Source organism: Chiloscyllium plagiosum, unplaced genomic scaffold (genome assembly GCF_037043375.1).
Source record: "Chiloscyllium plagiosum isolate Xiang-an unplaced genomic scaffold, Cpla_swu_hap1 HiC_scaffold_12, whole genome shotgun sequence".
NCBI lineage: Eukaryota > Metazoa > Chordata > Chondrichthyes > Orectolobiformes > Hemiscylliidae > Chiloscyllium > Chiloscyllium plagiosum.
Window position 1 is genome coordinate 13,277,281 of NW_028270150.1, and position 19,473 is coordinate 13,296,753.

At 46.2% G+C, this 19,473-nt stretch overlaps 1 long non-coding RNA gene across 9 annotated transcripts in view; it reads left to right on the top strand.

Annotated features, from left to right (window-relative positions):
- The window catches only part of LOC122555422 (uncharacterized), a 331,724-nt gene that overhangs the window by 204,095 nt on the left and 108,156 nt on the right, over nucleotides 1–19,473 (top strand). For all 9 annotated transcript variants that reach the window (XR_015758781.1, XR_006313264.2, XR_006313266.2 and 6 more), the window contains one exon: nucleotides 17,340–17,414. This is a non-coding gene — a long non-coding RNA (uncharacterized LOC122555422). The remainder of the gene's footprint in view (nucleotides 1–17,339; nucleotides 17,415–19,473) is intronic.

Here is a 19,473-nt window from a genome sequence, read left to right on the forward strand (position 1 = left end):
AAATAAAGTGTTTCCCATTTGGGACAGAAGTGAGTCGCTTTTTTTTTCTGAGGTTCCTGAGTCTTTCAAGCCCTCATCCTTCAAAAATGATGGAAGCAGAGTCTTTGAATAGATTTTTCTTTTATATGCAGAGCAAAAGGTTTCAGGGACTAGGCAAGAGAGTTTGCAATCAGCTATCAGATATGAAGGTTGGTTGAGTATTCAGGAGTTTTGCATGAAAATCTATTCAAGGGATGTGGGCAGACCAGCTTTTATTACCCATCTCAAATTACACAGAGAGTAGGTAAGAGTCAACCACATTGCTATGGGTCTCGAGTCATGTGGTAAGGATGATAGGATTCCTTCCATAAAGAACATGAGTGAACCAGATGGGCTTTTACAACGTGTACCATCTACAAGATGCATTGCAGAAATTCTCCAAGACCCTTTGACAGAGCCTTCCAAATCCATAACTACTATCACCGAGAAGGACGAGGGCAGCAGAGACATCGAAATACAACCAACCCACCTGCAAGTTCCCCTCCAAGCCGCTCATTGTTCTGACATGGAACTATATCACTTTTCCTTCAGTGTCATTGGATGAAAATTCTGGCATGCCCTCTCTAATGGCATTATGGGTCAACCTGCAGAAGATAGTCCAAAAAGGCAGCTCCCCACTCTCTTCTGAAGGATGGCTAGAGACCAGGAATCTGTGCTGGCGCAGCCAGCAATGCCCACATCCCATGAGTGAATTTAAAAATGAGAGCAACAGTGGTCATCGTTAGGCTAGCTTTTTAGTGAATTCAAATTCCACCCACTTCTCTGGTGGGAATCAAACCCATGTCCCCAGAATCTTCAGGGATTCCTGAAGAAGGGCTCATGCCCGAAACGTCGATTCTCCTGCTCCTTGGATGCTGCCTGACCTGCTGCACTTTTCCAGCAACACATTTTCAGCTCCCCAGAATCTTAGCCTAGGCCATTGGGTTACTGGTCCAGTGACATTACCACTGCCTCCCTGAGCTTGGTGAGGGTAGTAGGTAACATTAATGTAGAGACTTAACTGACGAGTTACAGGTTTTTGTAAGATTGGCTATAGCCAATGGAAATAGTATTGCCAGTTAGTTAATGTTCTTTTTGCCTTTTTATTCTTCATCTCCATTGGTGTTGGGTCCCTTGTATATGCATCAATGTTCCCCAGTGCATAGAATCACATACTTTGTACTGCAGAGAGAAACAGACCTTTTTGCCCATCTGGACCATGTCAGCCCATTCAACCCCTTCACTTAATCCTTCAATGTGTACTAATTTCCCTTTCTCCCTCATGTGTTCATCTAACGTCCCCTTCATTGAATACAGAATGCTTGCAAAGAGGAAACGTAGAGAGAGGAGTTGTAAAGAGACCCAGTTTTACGACATTGAACCCAGTTCTCTGAAAGAATACAATCAGAAAGCTAGGAGAAAGTGAGGACTGCAGATGCTGGAGATCAGAGCTTAAAAATGTGTTGCTGGAAAAGCGCAGCAGGTCAGGCAGCATCAAAGGAGCAGGAGAATCGACGTTTCGGGCATAAGCCCTTCTTCAGGAATGAGGAGGGTGTGCCAAGCAGGCTAAGATAAAAGATAGGGAGGAGGGACTTGGGGGAGGGGTATTGGGAATACAATAGGTGGAAGGAGGTTAAGGTGAGGGTGATAGGCCGGCGAGGGGGTGGAGGCGGAGAAATGCAAAACTTGCACCCACACCTCCCCCCTCACTTCCCTCCACGACCCCAAGGGATCCTTCCATATCCGTCAGAAATTCACTTGCACCTCCACACACATCATTTACTGCATCCGCTGCACCCGATGTGGCCTCCTCTATATTGGGGAGACAGGCCGCCTACTTGCAGAACATTTCAGAGAACACCTCTGGGACACCCGCACCAACCAACCCAACCGCCCCGTGGCTGAACACTTTAACTCCCCCTCCCACTTCACCAAGGACGTGCAGGTCCTTGGCCTCCTCCATCGCCAGATCATGGCAACACGACGCCTGGAGGAAGAGCGCCTCATCTTCCGCCTAGGAACCCTTCAACCACAAGGGATGACTGCAGATTTCTCCAGCTTTCTCATTTCCCCTCCCCCCACCTTTTCTCAGTCCCAACCCTCAGACTCAGCACCGCCTTCTTGACCTGCAATCTTCTTCCCGTCCTCTCCGCCCCCACCCCCTCTCTGGCCTATCACCCTCACCTTAACCTCCTTCTACCTATCGTATTCCCAACGCCCCTCCCCCAAGTCTCTCCTTCCTACCTTTTATCTTAGCCTGCTTGGCACACCTTCCTCATTCCTGAAGAAGGGCTCGTGCCCAAAACATCGATTCTCCTGTTCCTTTGATGCTGCCTGACCTGCTGTGCTTTTCCAACAACACATTTTTAAGCTTCAATCAGAAAGCCACAACATAGTTGTTATATTGTACTAACACATTTGATAAAATCCCAGTCAGTATGTAGTAGGCCATTTTGGACTGAGGAGGAGAAATGTGATGAACCATCCACCAGTGGAATTCTTCACTACAGGAAGTGGCGAGGCCAAAATATTCGATGTTTTCAAGAGGGAGTTGGATTTATTTATTGGGGCTAAAGGGATCAAAGTATCTGGAGCGAAAGTAGGAACAGTGGTCTGAGTTGGATGATCAGCCACGATCATATTGAATGGTGGAGCAGGCATGAAGGGCCAAATGGCCTGGTTCTGCTCCTAGTTTCTGTCTTTTTTTGCTTCCACTACCTTAGTGCCTCCCCCAAAACATACCACAACAACCCTAACCATCCCTCCTGTTGTACTGCAGACAGTGAGCGTCTGAGGAGTCATTGAGTCTAGTAGAAAGAGGAAAACTGAACGAGGCAGGATTGTGGAGACTGAGGGACAAGAGAGCCAAGAAGTGAGGGGAGTGGAGAAGGAAGTGGTGTGCAGTGTGAGGAGTACAGGAAGTGAAGAGGCCAGGAAGTAAGGGGACTGTGGTTTGAAGGGTTGAAGGGACTTAATGGGAGGTGAGGGGGGGGGGGGGGGGGTTGCTGAGGAATGAGGGAATGGAGAGTGAGAGGACCGAAGATTGAGAGCGGCCAGGGTTTGAAGAGCTGGAGAGAATGAAGGGGGTGGGCAGGCAGTGAGTGGTCTGGGGTTTAAGGGGAATGGAATTTGTGGGAATCAACGAGTGAGAGGGGCCAGGGACTCGATGGGCGGGTGGGGGTGAAACCAATGAGTGAGGGGGACACAGAGTGCGGGTTGCTGGGAGTGAGCAGGCCTTTGAGTGAGGGGATCAGTGATTGAGGAGACCAGGGAGTGTGGGAATGAGAGAACGAGGTGTCTGGTACTTCAGCTACGTTATGAGCTGGAAAGACTTGCCGCTGTTTTATCTTTCTCTGTAGGCAAACGATAGATTGGCAGCTGGGTCAGAGAAAGTCACTGTCTTGGCTCACTTCCCAGGTTCTGCTCGCATTTAGGTAGTAATGCTGCGCAGGACCCCTCCCCTTTTTTTGGGCGGGGGGGAAGGGGGGTGGGAAGCAAGGAAGAGGAGAGCCAAGATTTGACCGCACCCTGTGTTCTCATTTAAAAGAACAAAAAAAGCCCAGCTAGTCTCCCAACTCTGGAACGTCCATTTTCTTTCTTTTCCACTGTGGTTTTAGATTTTTAGGAAGAATGGTTTCTCGCTGTTGTTTCTGATCCAGAAACGTGCAGTTTTATTTTGACTGCTGATGTCCCTTGTCCATTTTATTATGATTTCCACCCACATACACGTCCCCTTCCTTTCGAAAGTTGACACCTTAATGCATGTTAATATATTGCATGCTACAATCTGCGACCTCGACACTTTAAACAGAGCGAGAGAGAGAGAGAGAGAAACCAGTGGGAGCAGGAATGGCCTTCTGTGTTTCGATCAGAGAAACCAGTAGCTTGTAAGACTGGCAAAGTCTCTGGGATATCAGGCTCCAGACATTGGCAATGAGGTAAGTTCATGAATATTGTGTCTATTCCCAGTGAAAAGCCAATTAAATCTGTCTCGTTGATGGTGTTGCTATTTTTATCAACAGCTACAATCTGTCGTGATTTTTTTTTTCTCTCTGTCAAATCACTTTCGAATTGTACAAATTGTAAAAGGAAAATTTTGGGTCCTCCTTCGCTTTCCGTAAGACACTGGCCGACTCGGTTTTTAAAAGACCGTTTGAGGAACTGAGCTTCTTTGGGCTGGGGGACTATCCGTGGGGGGACACGTTGTCGGTGCAGAGCTCATGGCTGCGCCATTGCAGCGAAGTTGGGGGGGGGGGTGCGAGGCGGGTGGGGGTTGGTTAGAATCGGCCAGACTGCCGTCCTGTCTCCTTGGAGACTATCGATTGTCCCTAACGAATGGGCTATACTCCCCGGGTCCACCCCCATGCCGCTCCCCTGTTCCCTGTTGCCCACCCCAACAGCCCACCTGCCACACGATTCTCTCGTTCACTTACACACAGAACAAACACACACACAGACCCACATATAGACACTGACATATGCATGCTCACGCGCACAAACACACACGGTCTGTGTTGTCTTTTTGAAATTCAGACTGCAAGACGACAGTACGGAAGGACCCTTGTGCCTCACCCTCGTATTTTGTAGCACACTCAGTCTGTCAGGCCACATCTACAGTCAGCGCTGCAGGGTACTGGGAATCAGTGATGAGGCCCCATCGACTGAATGTGGCACTTTTCCAAAGTCAACTTCCACAGAGGCAACGTGCAACAAAAAAAAAACCCTGAAACCTTTGCCTTACGCTCGGGATTATTCACTTCATCTGGCATCGGTCCACAGTGTTGAGGGGCGCGGATTGGGGATGGGTGGTCTGAAGTGTGTTTTACAAGACCGACAGCGAAAACTGTAAATCTTCCACTTCTTGAAGCAATAATATTCATTTTTCATTTAATGAAGTAGAGTTTAGTTCAGGAACTACACCAGGCAGCTAAGCTGAACAATGTTAACCCATTCAAAGCCCCCGTCCATTACATCAGGTTAAACCCGACATGTCTCAACAGCACGTGGCCTATCTGCTCATTAGAGTGAACCACTAGGGTGTTCTTTGTATTCCACTTTTCTACCCAATTTGGGACAACTCTTTCCCCACTATCTCCCACCTCCGCCCCACCCATCGACGCTGTTGATTCGACTGAGTCTCACTGGGTCTCCCTTCCTGAGTCAAGAGATTGTGCTTCAAAGCCACTCCAGGGACTTGGCCGCATGTTCCAAAGGCAACACTTGCACGAGGCCGCGTTGAGGGAGTGCCACGTCTTCGGAAGTGCAGTCGTTCAAATGAGACATTAGCTGTCAGGGCGTGTGTAGAAAGAAAAAAAGCCGACGGTGCAGTTTCAAGGGAGAGCAAGCCTGGTGCTCCCTGGTGTTCTGGGCCAAGGTTCACCCTGCAGATTATCCGACCCGTTTCCTTGATGCTGTTAGTGGGATCTTGCAGTGCACAAACTGGCCACCACCAATAATGATCATTGCCAGACTTCAGTCGTCAAGAGTGTGGACTTCGGTTTGCCCTGGGGCAGGCTGAGCTTTATGAAAGGAGCGATATATAAATGCAAGTCTCTTTACTTCCTATTTGAGTTGAGTTAAGTGCCCGGTCTTCATTGTGTGAGTGCAGACAGCATGTGTGAAGAGTTTGAGGGTGGGCTGGGGGAGTGGGGAAGGGCTGGCGGTTGCACAGAGAGAGACACTGGAGGTTGTGGAGCTAATTCCTTTCAAAATATCTGCAGATGTCATCTGCAAGCCGGGGTCACTGGAAAACTGTTGGGAAGGACTGGCTGCTTTTCTTGTCCTCCTCTTCCTCCTCCTCCTCCTTCTCAGCCCAGGCTGTGAAAGCTGATTGCAACGCCATTAACTGCTCCAAATAGGAGTGCCGGTTGGCCATTTGGCCCTCTGGGCCTGCCCTGATACCTCGTAAGATCTTGGCTTCCTCGACTAAAATGAACTTACTCAAGAAAGGCTCGGGATTGAGTCTGCACCCTTCAGTATTAATTCTCAGAACAGGATGTTGCTGATAAGGCTGACATTAATGGCTGATCTCTGCATGCAAATTAGGAGTTTGAGCAGATTCGACTGTTCAATAAGTTCATGGCTGATCTGATAACTTCACATTCCTGCCTATCCCCAATTGCCTTTCGGCTAGCAAGAATCTATTTACTTGTGCCTTTAAAATATTCAAAGACTTTGCTTCCACCGCATTTTTGGAAGAGAGTTGCAAAGACTCACAACCTTCTGTGAGACAGCATTCCTCCTGAACAATGTGTGAAATGCGCAGCCCCTTATTTTTAAAGCCTGAACCCCGCCCCCCCACCCCCGGTTGTGGATTCTCTTGCAAGAGGAAAACATTCTCTCCGCAATATCCTATCGAGACCCCTCAGGATGTTGTATGTTTCAATAAAGTCACCTCTTACTCTTCTACATTTTGCAAGTCCTGGCTGTTCAACTGTTTCTTATAAGACATCTTGCTTCTTGAGAATAAGAAGCAAGATGTCTTGCTGCCCAGGTAGAGAATATGCTTCTATAGTGCTGTTTGGCCATTACATTGTTAACACGAGAAGGGCATTCAGTTCCAAGTAAACACCTAGAGCATTTAAAAGGAGACTCCACTGTAACACAGTGACAGAAGCTAGGAAGCAGATATGGAAATAGAATGGTACAGCACAGGATCAGGCTCTTCGGCCCACCATACCTGAACTGGTCTTGATATCTTTCTAATCTAATTCTATTTGCCTGTGCATGATCCATATCCCTCTATTCCCAGCTTGTTCATGTGTCTGGGAGAAAGTGAGGACAGCAGATGCTGGAGATCAGAGTCGAAAAGTGTGCTGGAAAAGCACAGCCAGTCAGACAGCATCCGAGGAGCAGGAGAGTCGATGTTTTGAGCATAAGCTCTTCATCAAGAATGAGCTTCATGTTTGTGAGACCTGATTTTCCCCATACAAAACCATGCTGACTATCCTTATTCATTCCTTCCCTTGCCAAATGCTTCTAAATCCTGACTTTCAGAATCACCTCCAACGACTTGGTGGGCGGCACGGTGGCACAGTGGTTAGCACTGCTGCCTCACAGTGCCAGAGACCCGGTTTCAATTCCCAACTCAGGCGACTGACTGTGTGGAGTTTGCACGTTCTCCCCGTGTCTGCGTGGGTTTCCTCCGGGTGCTCCGGTTTCCTCCCACAGTCCAAAGATGTGCAAGTCAGGTGAATTGGCCATGCTAAATTGCCCGTAGTGTTAGGTAAAGGGGTAAATGTAAGGGTATGGGTGGGTTACGCATCGGCGGGTCGGTGTGGACTTGTTGGGCCGAAGGGCTTGTTTCCACACTGAATGTAATGCAATCTAATCTAATCTAATTTACCCACTACTGAAGACCTTTGACAAAAGGAGTTGGGAAGTCCTGTTCAGGTTGTACAGGACTTTGGTGAGGCCTCTTCAGTTCTGTGTCCAATTCTGGTTGCCCTGTAATGGGAAGGATATTAATAAGCTGGAGAGCGTTCAGAAAAGACTTATCAGGGTGTTACTGGGAATGGATGTTTTGAATTATAAGGAGAGGTTGGATAAGCTGGGAACTTTTTCCCTGGAGTGTAGGAGGTTGAGGGTGACCTTATAGAGGTCTATAAAATCATGAGGGTTCTAGATAAAGTGAATGGCAGGTGTCTTTTCCCTTTGACAAGGGGGCATATTTTTTAAGTTGAGAGGAGAAAATTTTAAAAAGGACATGAGGAGCAACCTTTTACACAGAGAGTGATTTGTGTGCGGAATGAGCTTTCAAAGGAAGTGGTGCATGTGGGTACAGTTACAATGTTTAAAAGACTTTTGGATAAGTACATAAACAGGAAATATTGGAGGGATATGAGCAAATGGAGGCAGGTGGGACTGGTTTAGATTAGGATTATGGTCACCATGGACTGGTTGGACCAAAGGGTCTGTTTCCATGCTGTATGACTCTATTCTGGAGAAACTCTGGATGTCTGGCAGCACATGTGGAAAGAAAGCAGAGTTAACATTTCAGTGACACATCCTCAAGACTTGAACATTAACTCTGCTTTCTCCCCAGTGATGCTGCCAGACCTCCTGTGTTTCTCCAGCAACTTCTGATTTTGGTCTGATTTCCAGCATCTTTGGTTTTCTATCCTGTTAAACTTGCCCCCTCTCACCTTTGTTTAACATTTCCACCCTGTAGTGTCCAGGGATGTGCAGGCTAAGTGCATTAGCCATGGGAAATGCAGGGTTACAGGGATAGAGTAAAAGGGTTAGTTCTAGGTGGGATGCTGTTTGAAGGGTTGGTGTGGATTTGATGGGCTGAATGGCCTGCTCCCATACTGTAGGAATTTTGTGTTTTTAAGATCAAGTGATGAGTTGCTACAGTGCTTTTTGACAATAGTCCGCACACCACTGACTAAGCTCAATGGTTCCAAGCTGTGGGAGCTACTATCTCTTCTGTCTTCCCTTTTCTACTTGAGATGAAGCAGCAGTGTTGGAAAACTTCATAGCCATGTGGAACCACTACTTGGCCGATGAATTTGTGCTTTGTTGTCTGATTTGGAATCTTCCAGAGAGGGAGGAGTAAACAGACCAGAGAGCGACAGCTCCATTTTTGGTGAATGAGACGCTGTCTTTTCAGAGGCACCAGAGTCAAGCCTTCTGTGTAGGAGAAGGTGAGGACCGCACATGCTGGAGATCAGAGTCGAGAGTGTGGTGCTGGAAAAGCACAGCCGGTCAGGCAGCATCCGAGAAACAGGAGAGTCAACATTTTGAGCATAAGCTCTGCATCAGGAATTTGGGGGATCCCAACGGGGCTGAGAAATAAAGGTGAGGGGAATGGGAAGGTAGCTGGGAATGCAATAGGTAGATGAAGGTGGGGAGGAGCTGATGGTGATGGGTTGGAGGGGAGGATGGAGCAGATAGGTGGGAAGGAAGATAGATAGGTAGGACCGTTCATGATGGCGGTGCCAAGTTGCATGGTTAGAACTAGAATAAGGTGGGGGGTACAGGAAATGAGGAAACTGGTGAAATCGACATTGATCCCATGTAGTTGGAGGGTCCCAAGGCGGAAGATGAGGTGTTCTTCCTCTAGTCGTCGGGTGGCTAGAATTTGGTGATGGAGGATGCCCAGGATTTGCATGTCCTTGGTGGAGTGGGAGGGGGAGTTGAAGTGGTCGGCCACGTGGTGGTGGGGTTGATTGGCGCATGTGTCCCAGAGATGTTCTCTGAAACGTTCCGCAAGTCGGCCTGTTGTCTCCCCAGTGTAGAGGAGACCACACCGAGAACAACGGACGTGGTGGCTGAGGTGTTTGGATGAGCAGGAAAATCTCTGCTGGATGTGGAAGGATCCTTTGGGGCGTTGAATGGAGGTGAGGGGGGAGGTGTGGGCACAGGTTTTACACCTTTTGCGGTGGAAAGAGAAGGTGTAGGGTCAATGGGATGACGAGGTTTGCTTGCTAATGTTTCCACTCTTGTCATGAAAAAGTTGGGCCAGAGCCTGCTGGCACCATGCCATAGGCAGCTCTGGTATAAGAACAGAGGATGCTGGGAATACTTAGTGCGCCTGGCAGCACCCGCGGAAAAAGAGACAGTCAACGTTTCAGCTCCGTGAGCTACCATCAGAACATTAAAAAGCAACGGGCCTTGACCAAGTCAAAGGGAGAAGAATGAAAGGGATAAGACGGAGACATTGAATAACAAAAGGTTTCATGATGCAAGGCAAAGCGTGTTGGAGTGAGGCAAATAAAGAAACAAAAGATGTGTTGAGAGGAGGTGTGAATGGCAGGGCAGCTGCCATCCAAAAGCAAGGAGCAGAGAAAGAAATGCAAAGAACTGAACCAGAAAAAAAAGGTTGGTGGGGGCAGAGGTCACAATCTAAACTTTTGAACTCAAAGCTGAGGCCATGAGGTTGTAAAGTGCCCAGTTGAAAGATGCTTGAGCATCTTCATTGGAACACTGGAGCAACTTGGCTTAACCTGGGAACATCGAGATTTTCAATGGGTCTGGAGAATGGAAACAAGCTGCCTAGTCCAACGGACCAATGTTATTGTTTCAGCTCTGCACACTTGTCCTCTTCATCTCTCACATTTATTCCAGGGTTTCCCAAAGTATGGTGGCAGGGTGTGATGTTGGATCCCCAATCTGGGAAGTGAGCCAGCGTTTTGAGATTGTGAAATCTGAGGCAGTAATGGCTACGATGGGTTATGGATCATGTACCAACAGAAAAGCTCTTGTTCGAACATCCCCTTGCTCTCACTGATGTCATTGGGAGGTCATGGTTATTTTCAGGCCCCGAGAAAGGATTGCAATGGGAATAGGTTTGGAAAGCATGGCTCAAATTCCCTCTCCAAAATAGGGAGAAATTTCTTCACCGAGAGAATGGTGCACCTGGGGAATTCTCTACCACGGAAAGTGGTTGAAGCTAAAGCATTAAACATTTTCAAGAAGAAGATAGGTATAATTCCCAGGGCTAAAGGGATCAAAAGGTGCAGGGAGAAAGCGGGAACAGGGGACTGAGTTGGACGATCAGCCATGATCATGTTGAATGGCAGAACAGGCCAGAAGGGCTGAATGGCCTACTCCTGCTCTGATTTTCCACGTTTCTCCCCATGTCTTTATTTAGTTTCATCTTCGATGTACCTGTCTTATCCTTCTCAACTACACCTTGTGGCAGCAAGTCCTCCACAGTCTGTAGTTTTTGGGTAAAGGGATGTCTCCAGTATTTATTATTGAGTTTATTGATGATTGTCTTATATTTATGGCCCTAGTTTTTGACTTCCTGACAATTGTCTTCACTGCTTCCCTATCAACCCTTTGTGTAATTTTTAACGTCTCTATCAGATCAGCTGCTAGTCTTCCCTTTTCCAGAGAAGAGAGAGTCAGCCACTTTAATATTTACAGATTGAATTAACCTCTCAGTTACAGCATCATTTTGTGTACATCTTTGCATGCAACCTCTCCTGCTCTTATCTGTCATTTAATAATGTGGCAGCCAGGTCAATGTATGGGATATTCAGTTGGCCAATCCTTTGCAAAATATTAAGAATTTTCTTTGAGGGCTATGGATAGGGTGAATAGTCAAGGTCTTTTCCCTGGGTTGGGGGGAGTCCAAACCTAAAGGATTTTGGTTTAAGGTGAGAGGGGAAAGATTTAAAAGGGTCCTAAGGGGTAACTTTTTTATTGTACCGGAGGCTGGTACAATTACAACATTTAAAGTTAAAAATCACACAACACCAGGTTATAGTCCAACAGGTTTATTTAGAAGCACTAGCTTTGTGGGCGGCACGGTGGCACAGTGGTTAGCACTGCTGCCTCACAGCGCCTGAGACCCGGTTCAATTCCCGCCTCAGGCGACTGACTGTGTGGAGTTTGCATGTTCTCCCCGTGTCTGCGTGGGTTTCCTCCGGGTGCTCCGGTTTCCTCCCACAGTCCAAAGATGTGCAGGTCAGGTGAATTGGCCATGCTAAATTGTCCGTAGCCTTAGGTAAGGGGTAAATGCAGGGATTTGGGTGGGTTGCGCTTCGGCGGGTCGGTGTGGACTTGTTGGGCTGAAGGGCCTGTTTCCACACTGTAATGTAATCTAAAAAAAAATCTAATCTTTCAAAAATGTAGTGCTTCCAAATAAACCTGTTGTTGTGTGATTTTTAACTTTTTCCACCCCAGTCCAACACGGACTCCTCCATGTCATACAACATTTAAAAGGCATCTGGATGGGTATATGAATAGGAAGAGTTTAGAAGGATATGGGTCAAATACTGGCAAATAGGATGAGACTTATATAGGATATCTGGTCGGCATGGACAAGTTGGACTGAAGGGTCTGTTTCCATGCTGTATACCTTTATGACTCTAAGCAGATTTTTTACAGTCCTGTAATAAAGGCAAAATTTTGTGGGCACTGGAAATCTGAAATAAGAATAGAAATTGTTCGAAAAACTCAGCAGGCCTGACAGATTTTTCAAATTTATTCTCTGGATGTGGGTGTTGCTGGCTAGGCCAGCATTTATAGCCCAGCTCTAATTGCCCAGAGGGCAGTTAAGAGTCAGCCACATGTGGGTCTGGAGTCACATGTAGGCCAGACCAGGTAAGGAGGACAGTTTCTTTTCCCCTCGAGAGAAACAGTGTTCACATTTCAAGCCCAAAGGGTCTTAGCCTCTGAGAGTTGTAGAATTGTACACACAGAAACAGTCCAAAAAGTCCATGCCAACCAAATATCCTAAATTAATGGAGACCCAGTTTGCCATATCCCTGTAAACTCTTCCTATTCATGAACCAACCAGATGCCTTTCAATATTGTAATTATACTTTAAGGTAAGGTCTCTGTGCAGGGAAAACTCTTTGAAGCTTATTGATCGTTCCAAATGGTATGTTTCACATCTTCTTGCTTTTAAGTCTTGTTTCCAAAGTGTCATTGGTTTCAGTTCTTCGGCTTTGTGACATCTAATCTTGACTCCAGAAAATCAGCGTTGGCTGTTCAGTCGTGTCTAGATTAGAGTGGTGCTGGAAAAGCACAGCAGCTTTTCCAGCACCACTCTAATCTAGACTCTGATTTCCAGCATCTGCAGTCCTCACTTTTGCCCTGTTTAATCTTGTGGTCCAGAGTGTCCTGCCTTTAAACATAAGCATGGTCCAGCATGGATCCTAAAGCCTGGCTAATGCTTCCCCTCCGTCAAGGGTAATGAGCCTGAAGCCAGTGGTGGGAATACCAAGCACACAAGCAATTAATTCTGCCCCTCAAAGTTGCCCCACAATTCAAGTGAGCCAATTATCTGTACTTCAGATCCGATTAGCTATTTAAGCTCTATATATCCTTTAAAATACTTATCTCATAAAAATACCTCAGCCTTTAAAATTTCAATTTTCCCCCTATTTCCACAAGCCTTTGTAAGAGAGAGTTCCAGATTTTATGACCCATCACATGAAAAATTGTTGCCTGATTTTGCCAGGATTGTTTGAGCTCACAATATAAAATGTTCTTTTACTTAATTCCTACCCCTCAGTCATAGTGTTCCTATTACAAAGAATAGCTAAACCAACACTGACTGCAATAATCTGCATCTTTATTGATTTTTTTAACAGAGTATAATGCCCTAAGTTGTTTAACTGTAGAGTTATTGGACAAGTTGGTAAAAACAATGACTGCAGATTCTGGATTAGTGGTGCTGGAAGAGCACAGCAATTCAGGCAGCATCCGAGGACAGGCAAAATCGACATTTCGGGCAAAAGCCCTTCATCAGGAATAAAGGCAGAGAGCCTGAAGCATGGAGAGATAAGCTAGAGGAGGGTGGGGGTGGGGAGAGAGTAGCATAGAGTACAGTAGGTAGGTGGGGAAGGAGATGAAGGTGATAGGTCAGGGAAGAGAGGGTGGAGTGGATAGGTGGAAAAGGAGCTGGGCAGATCGGACAAGTCCGGACAGGTCGAGTTACTGGAGGTTAGAAACTAGGATGAGGTGGGGGAAGGGGAAATGAGGAAACTGTTGAAATCCACATTGATGCCCTGGAGTTGAAGTGTTCCGAGGCGGAAGATGAGGCGTTCTTCCTCCAGGCGTCTGGTGGTGAGCCCCAGGGCATCAATGTGGATTTCAACAGTTTCCTCATTTCCCCTTCCCCCACCTCATCCTAGTTTCTAACCTCCAGTAACTCGACCTGTCCGGACTTGTCCGACCTGCCCAGCTCCTTTTCCACCTATCCACTCCACCCTCTCTTCCCTGACCTATCACCTTCATCTCCTTCCCCACCTACCTATTGGACAAGTTTACAACTGAGCTGCATATGGAGACTTACATAGAACATAGAATGTTACAGCGCAGTATAGACCCTTCAGCCCTCGATGTTGCGCCGACCTGTGAAAATAATCTGATGCCCCATCTAACCTACACTGTCCCATTATTATCCGTATGTGTGTCCAGTGCCCAAATCTTGTGTCCAAATCTTGGTCACAGGGATAGGTTTTAAAGAGATCCTAAAAGAAGATGGGAGGGACAGTGAGGTTTGTAGATAGAGTTCCAGAGCTTACAGTCTAGATATCCAAAGACATATTCACAATTGTGGCACAGTGAAAAATTGAGGATGCTCAGAAGGACAGAATTGGAAGAGAGCAGAGGTCTCAGAGCATTGTAAAACTGGAGGAGGTTAATAGACATAGGGGCAAAGTGGTGAAGTTAAAAACAGAAGTAGCTGGAAAAGCTCAGCAGGTCTGGCAGTGGAGAGAAATCAGAGTTAGCGCTTTGGATCCGGTGACCGTCCCTCAGAAATCATTCAACCTGAAACGTGAACTCTGATTTCTCTCCGCAGATGCTGCCAGACTTGCTCAGCTTTCCCAGCAGTTTCTGTTTTTGTTTCTGATCTTCAGGTGTTTTGGATTTTAAACCCATGGAATTATTTGGAAGCATAGATGAGAATCTTAAAAATTGAAGTGTTGTCAGTGTGGATCAGTGAGCAATAGGGAGTGAGAGGTGAGCAATACTTGATGTAAATTGGGATATAGGGAGCAGTTTGGGATGAGCTCAACTTTACAGAGGGATGCAAGATGGGAGAGCTGCCAGGAGAATTATTACAATGCCGTAGTTGAGACTGCAGGCAGCTTCAAATCTTCCTGATTTATACCCTTCAGTACTAGGCATAGTAATGGCATAGGCAATGAACTAACTATCAGGGGAAGCAGATTTTACAATCGTTTGAAGTTGCAATATTGTCACTCCTTCCACATCCCCTGCTCAAAAAAAATCTACCACAAGTAGCCGTAACTGGGAAGGCCTCCTGGATAATAAGATCAGATTGATGTCATACCTTTTCATCTGGCTTTTGTGGTCCATGAGATAAGCAGCCAATTTGTACTGAGTGACAGGAACAATTCATTTAGCAGCTGCACTTCACAGTTCCCAGTGCACTTCAACTTCCTGCACTGGGACTCTCTAATTTTCAAGTCAAGAAGGTCCAATAGTACCAGGCAGCTCTAGAATTAAGAGAGAGTCAGGACTGAGTTTGTGAACAATGAAGGAAGAGGCGTTGACACTATGATTGGCATATCTTTGGAACATCCAATTATATTCATTCTGATGTTTGCTCCATGTGGCAGTGTAAAAGACAAATGTGTGAATAGTAAGTTCCCAAAAATAATGGGTTTTAAGGTGTTTGTTGAAAGATCAGTATTGTCTGGGGCACTAAAGTTAGATTCCCTGCCCTTGATCGAAAGCATGTCATGGGATCTTTTACATCCAATGGCAGACTTTGTTCTTGGGTCCCTGAAGTGAGCCTTGAACCAAGGACCTTATGACTCTGGGGTGAAAGTGCTGCTCACAGAGCCAAATCTTTTTTAAGGAATAAAGTTAGACCTGCCACTTTAATTAGCGTCACCTCACTACTGTAGACTTTTTTATCTTCCACTCACCAACAGGAAATTCCAGGTGTACAGGATAATAACCTGGGGATCAGAGGGGGGAAAAAAATTCAGGAGAGATTATCAACGCAACATGTGTTGGAGAAAGATTCATCAAGCTGTTATTTTGCTTTTTGGCTTGTGTGCGGAACACTTGACAAGAAGGTCTTGTGCTTCTAGGAACTCAGCCAGAATACCTTATCCTTACATGACCCTCAAATGGGGCCCTAATCTTATATTGTTTTCAGAAACAGGATTCTCAGTCCTCCTTGTAAAGAGAGAAGTCCTTTCATTTTGCAGTGTAGTTGTATACTTGGTGAATCTTATAGCACAAAATGAGGCTGTTCAGCCCATCATATTTGTACCCGTTCTGTTCAAGAATTACCAGTCAGTCTCGTTTCCCCTGCTCCTTGCTTTTTTTTCCTTTTTCAAACTGTTCTCAAATTTCCTTTTGAAGGTTCCTACTGACTCCGCTCCCCCACCCTTTCAGGCAATGCATTCCAGACTGTAAACAAATCGCTGTGCAAGAAAAAAATCTCCTAATCTCCCCTCCGGTTCTTTTTGTCAATTATATAAAATGTCTGTCCTCTGGTTACCAACCGTCCTGCAAGTGGAAATAGTTTCCCCATATCCACTTAATCAAAACCTCTCAAGATGCTTTAAGAACGCAAAGAGCCATCAGAGCCCTCCCTAACCCAGCGAAAGATTGTGTCGTCAGCAAAGAAGTTGTCCCTCGGGCTAAAGGTTTTGAGCACTGAGAGAAGGCTGGACAAGAGTGCAATTCTGAAAGCACTGCATGAAAACTGTTTCTGAAATCCTGTGTTATAAAATCGAGTTTTGTCCCAAAACGTAAACGGCCCTGATTAACACTGAACAGCAAGCCGTTTTCATATGGGAGTGGGGAATACACAGTTGCTTTTCCCCAGAGCAGGGTAAGGATTGCTTTGACTATGCGGCGGATCGCTGGCTCAGTGGTTAGCACTGCTGCCTCACAGCACCAGGGACCCAGGTTCGATTCCAGCCTTGGGTGACTGTCTGTGTGGAGTTTGCACATTCTCCCATGTCTGCGTGGGTTTCCTCTGTGCGCTTCGGTTTCCTCCCACAGTCCAAATATGTGCAGGTTAGGTGAATTGGCCATGCTAAATTGTCCATGGTGGTAGGTGCATTAGTCAGAGGGAAAAGTGTTTGGGTGGGTTACTCTTCGGAGTGTTGGTGTGGACTTGTTGGGCTGAAGGGTCTGTTTCCACACTGTAAGGAATCTAATCTTTGGGAACTCAGATTGCCCAGGCAAGCATACTTATTATTGGGTGTTTAAAGAAACAAAGTAGCTTATTAGGGCATTAGTGTCATAGACTGATAGAGGTCTATGGCACAGGAAAAGGTCCTTTGGTCCATCACGTCCACTGCAGCCACATAACCATTTGAATGCCATTTTCCAGCACTTGGCCCATAGCCTTTTGTGTCTTAGCATCGCAAATGTACATCCAAATCCTTCTTCGATCTTATGAGGGTTTCTGCCTCTCCCCCATTTGCAGGCAGTGAGTTCTGGATTCCCACCACCCTCTGTGTGAAAAAGGTTTCCCTCAAATCCCCTCTAAACTGCCTGCACCTTACCTTAATCTGTATCCGCCACCACCACCACCACCAACTCCTGGTCATCAAGGGGAAACATTTGGTCCTCTCCACCCTGTCTATGCCCCTCATAACTTCTTACATCTCAAAGAATGTGGGCAATATCTTCCCACTCACCAAGTCTTTGACACTCAGGATTTCCAATAAGTATCTAAAGAATGTGCAGGTTAGGTGAATCGGCCATGCTAAATTGCCCGTAGTGTTAGGTGAAAGGATAAATGTAGGGGAGTGGGTCTGGGTGGGTTGCGCTTCAGCGGGTTGGTGTGGACTTGTTGGGCCGAAGGGCCTGTTCCACACTGTAAGTAATCTAATCTAATCTAATCTAAATCTTTTGCTTTACAGGAAGTAAAGATATTGAGAAAATGTGCAAAGACCAGCATGAAATGAAAGGTTCTACGACAGTCCTGTGACAACAAGGTAGAAGATATGTCTTCCCTTCCATTTCATCCCACTGGGACCCTAAGTTACTCCACAAATAATAATAATAAAATAAGTGTGAGGTTGAGGCTGCTACCTGCAAGTGTTGTAAACAATCTCTTTGGAGCTTTCTGGGAAGGTGGGACAATAATGAAAATGGACAGAAGTTTGATTTTTGTCCTTAATTAATTTTGTGCACAGCTGCACACAGACACACCCTCTCTCTCTCTCCCTCTCTCTTTCTCTGTCTGTCTGTTTCTCTTTCTCCCTCACTCACTCTGTCTCTCTCTCTCTCTGTCTCTCTCTCTCTCTCCACCTCGCACCCTGTCTCTCACTCTCTCTCCCTGCTCTGTCTCTCAGACACACTCTGTCACTATTTCTGTCAACGGGCAGCACGGTGGCTCAGTGGTTAGCACTGTTGCCTCACAGCACCAGGGACCCGAGTTCACTTCCAGCCTCAAGCAACTGTCTGTGTGAAGTTTGCACATTCTCCCCGTGTCTGCGTGGGTTTCCTTCAGGTGCTATGGTTTCCTCCCACAATCCAAAGATGTGCAGGTTAGGTGAATTGACCATGCTAAATTGCCCAAAGTGTTAAGGGATGTGTAGGGTAGGTGCATTAGTCAGGGGTAAATGTAGGGTAGGGGAATGGGTCTGGGTGGATTACTCTTTGGAGAGTCTGTGTGGACTTGTTGGGCCGAAGGGCCTGTTTCCACATTGTAATCTCGCACTCTCTCTGCCACTTTCTGTCTCTCTCCATTCAGACTTGAAGTTCAACACTACCTCACACAGAGTTTGTGATCTCATCTGGAGGAGGCAGTAAGCTTAGACAAACCACCTGAGAGAAGGACATAAAAAGGAGCTTGCCTTGCCCTTCTCTAGTGCACTTCAGAGTAGTTGGTTTGACAAGAACATACACAGGGGAATGTAGAGTGGTTTAACATGCACCTCATCTCATTAAGGCCCAGCAAGAGAAATGAAGGAGCTGTGGGAATGTCTTAAGAAATGAAGAGGGGAAAAAGATAAAATATGTGCTGCATCCTGATGCTTTTCATTTGAGATTAAGAAACCTTGATGAGGGGCCAAGGCAAATAGTTGAGGAAGGGTCACTGAGAGAACCATAGGAGAGAAGATGAGGCAAGAAAGGAAGTTGTGACAAAGTCTTGTCAATCTAGATTTCCAATGTCTTTCTGACTGCAAGCTAAGGGAAGGAATTGTCTGCTTTGAAGTGTTGCCCAGAGTGAGTTAGTGCAGGTCATAGTGCAATCAGAGTTGATGTCAACAAAGTGAGGAGGGGGAATGGGATAAGTTGATTTATAGAGAAGCAAGGGAGATAGGCCCAGAGGAGCATTGACCATAAAGGACAGAAAGATTACAACCAAGAGACAAGTTTGGATAGAAAGGAAAAACAACCAATGGCATGACAATTGCTCCTCTGCAGTCCCCAGTACAGTATAGGTTACTGTCTGTACATTGTGCTCCCTGCCAGATATATAATCTGGTTTAGCCTCCCCGCGTCAAGACCAAAAGCCACATGAAGCATGCAGGAGATTAACTTTCATTTGGAAACAAGTTCAATCAGGTAACTAATGATTGGGCGTAGTCTAATAACCTGATCATACACCAATTAGAATTGTTTTTCAAACTTTACTGAAAAGGAATATTATACTCAGCTATCCCCCTAGCCTGTGCCCCATTGAAATAACTCACCAGCCTCCGTTTCTAATAACTAGCTCTAAATTCTGACTTGTAAGAGAGCTCTTATTAAAATACAAACCATCCAGACTCACAAACCATAATGGAAAGTAATACTTGAATTGCAGCTGTTGTTCTGGCAATGAATAGAAATGGATTTGGTTCATTGGAATTCTGTACAAAGAAAGTGAGCGCAAAGTGATTTGATCTGTGTGAATTTTACATGATGGGTGGCTCAGTGGTTAGCATTGCTGCCTCACAGCACTAGGGATCCCGGTTCGATTCTAGCCTCAGGTGACTGCCCATGTGGAATTTGCACATGCTCCCTGTGTCTGCGTGAGTTTCCTCCAGGTGCTCGGTTTTCCTC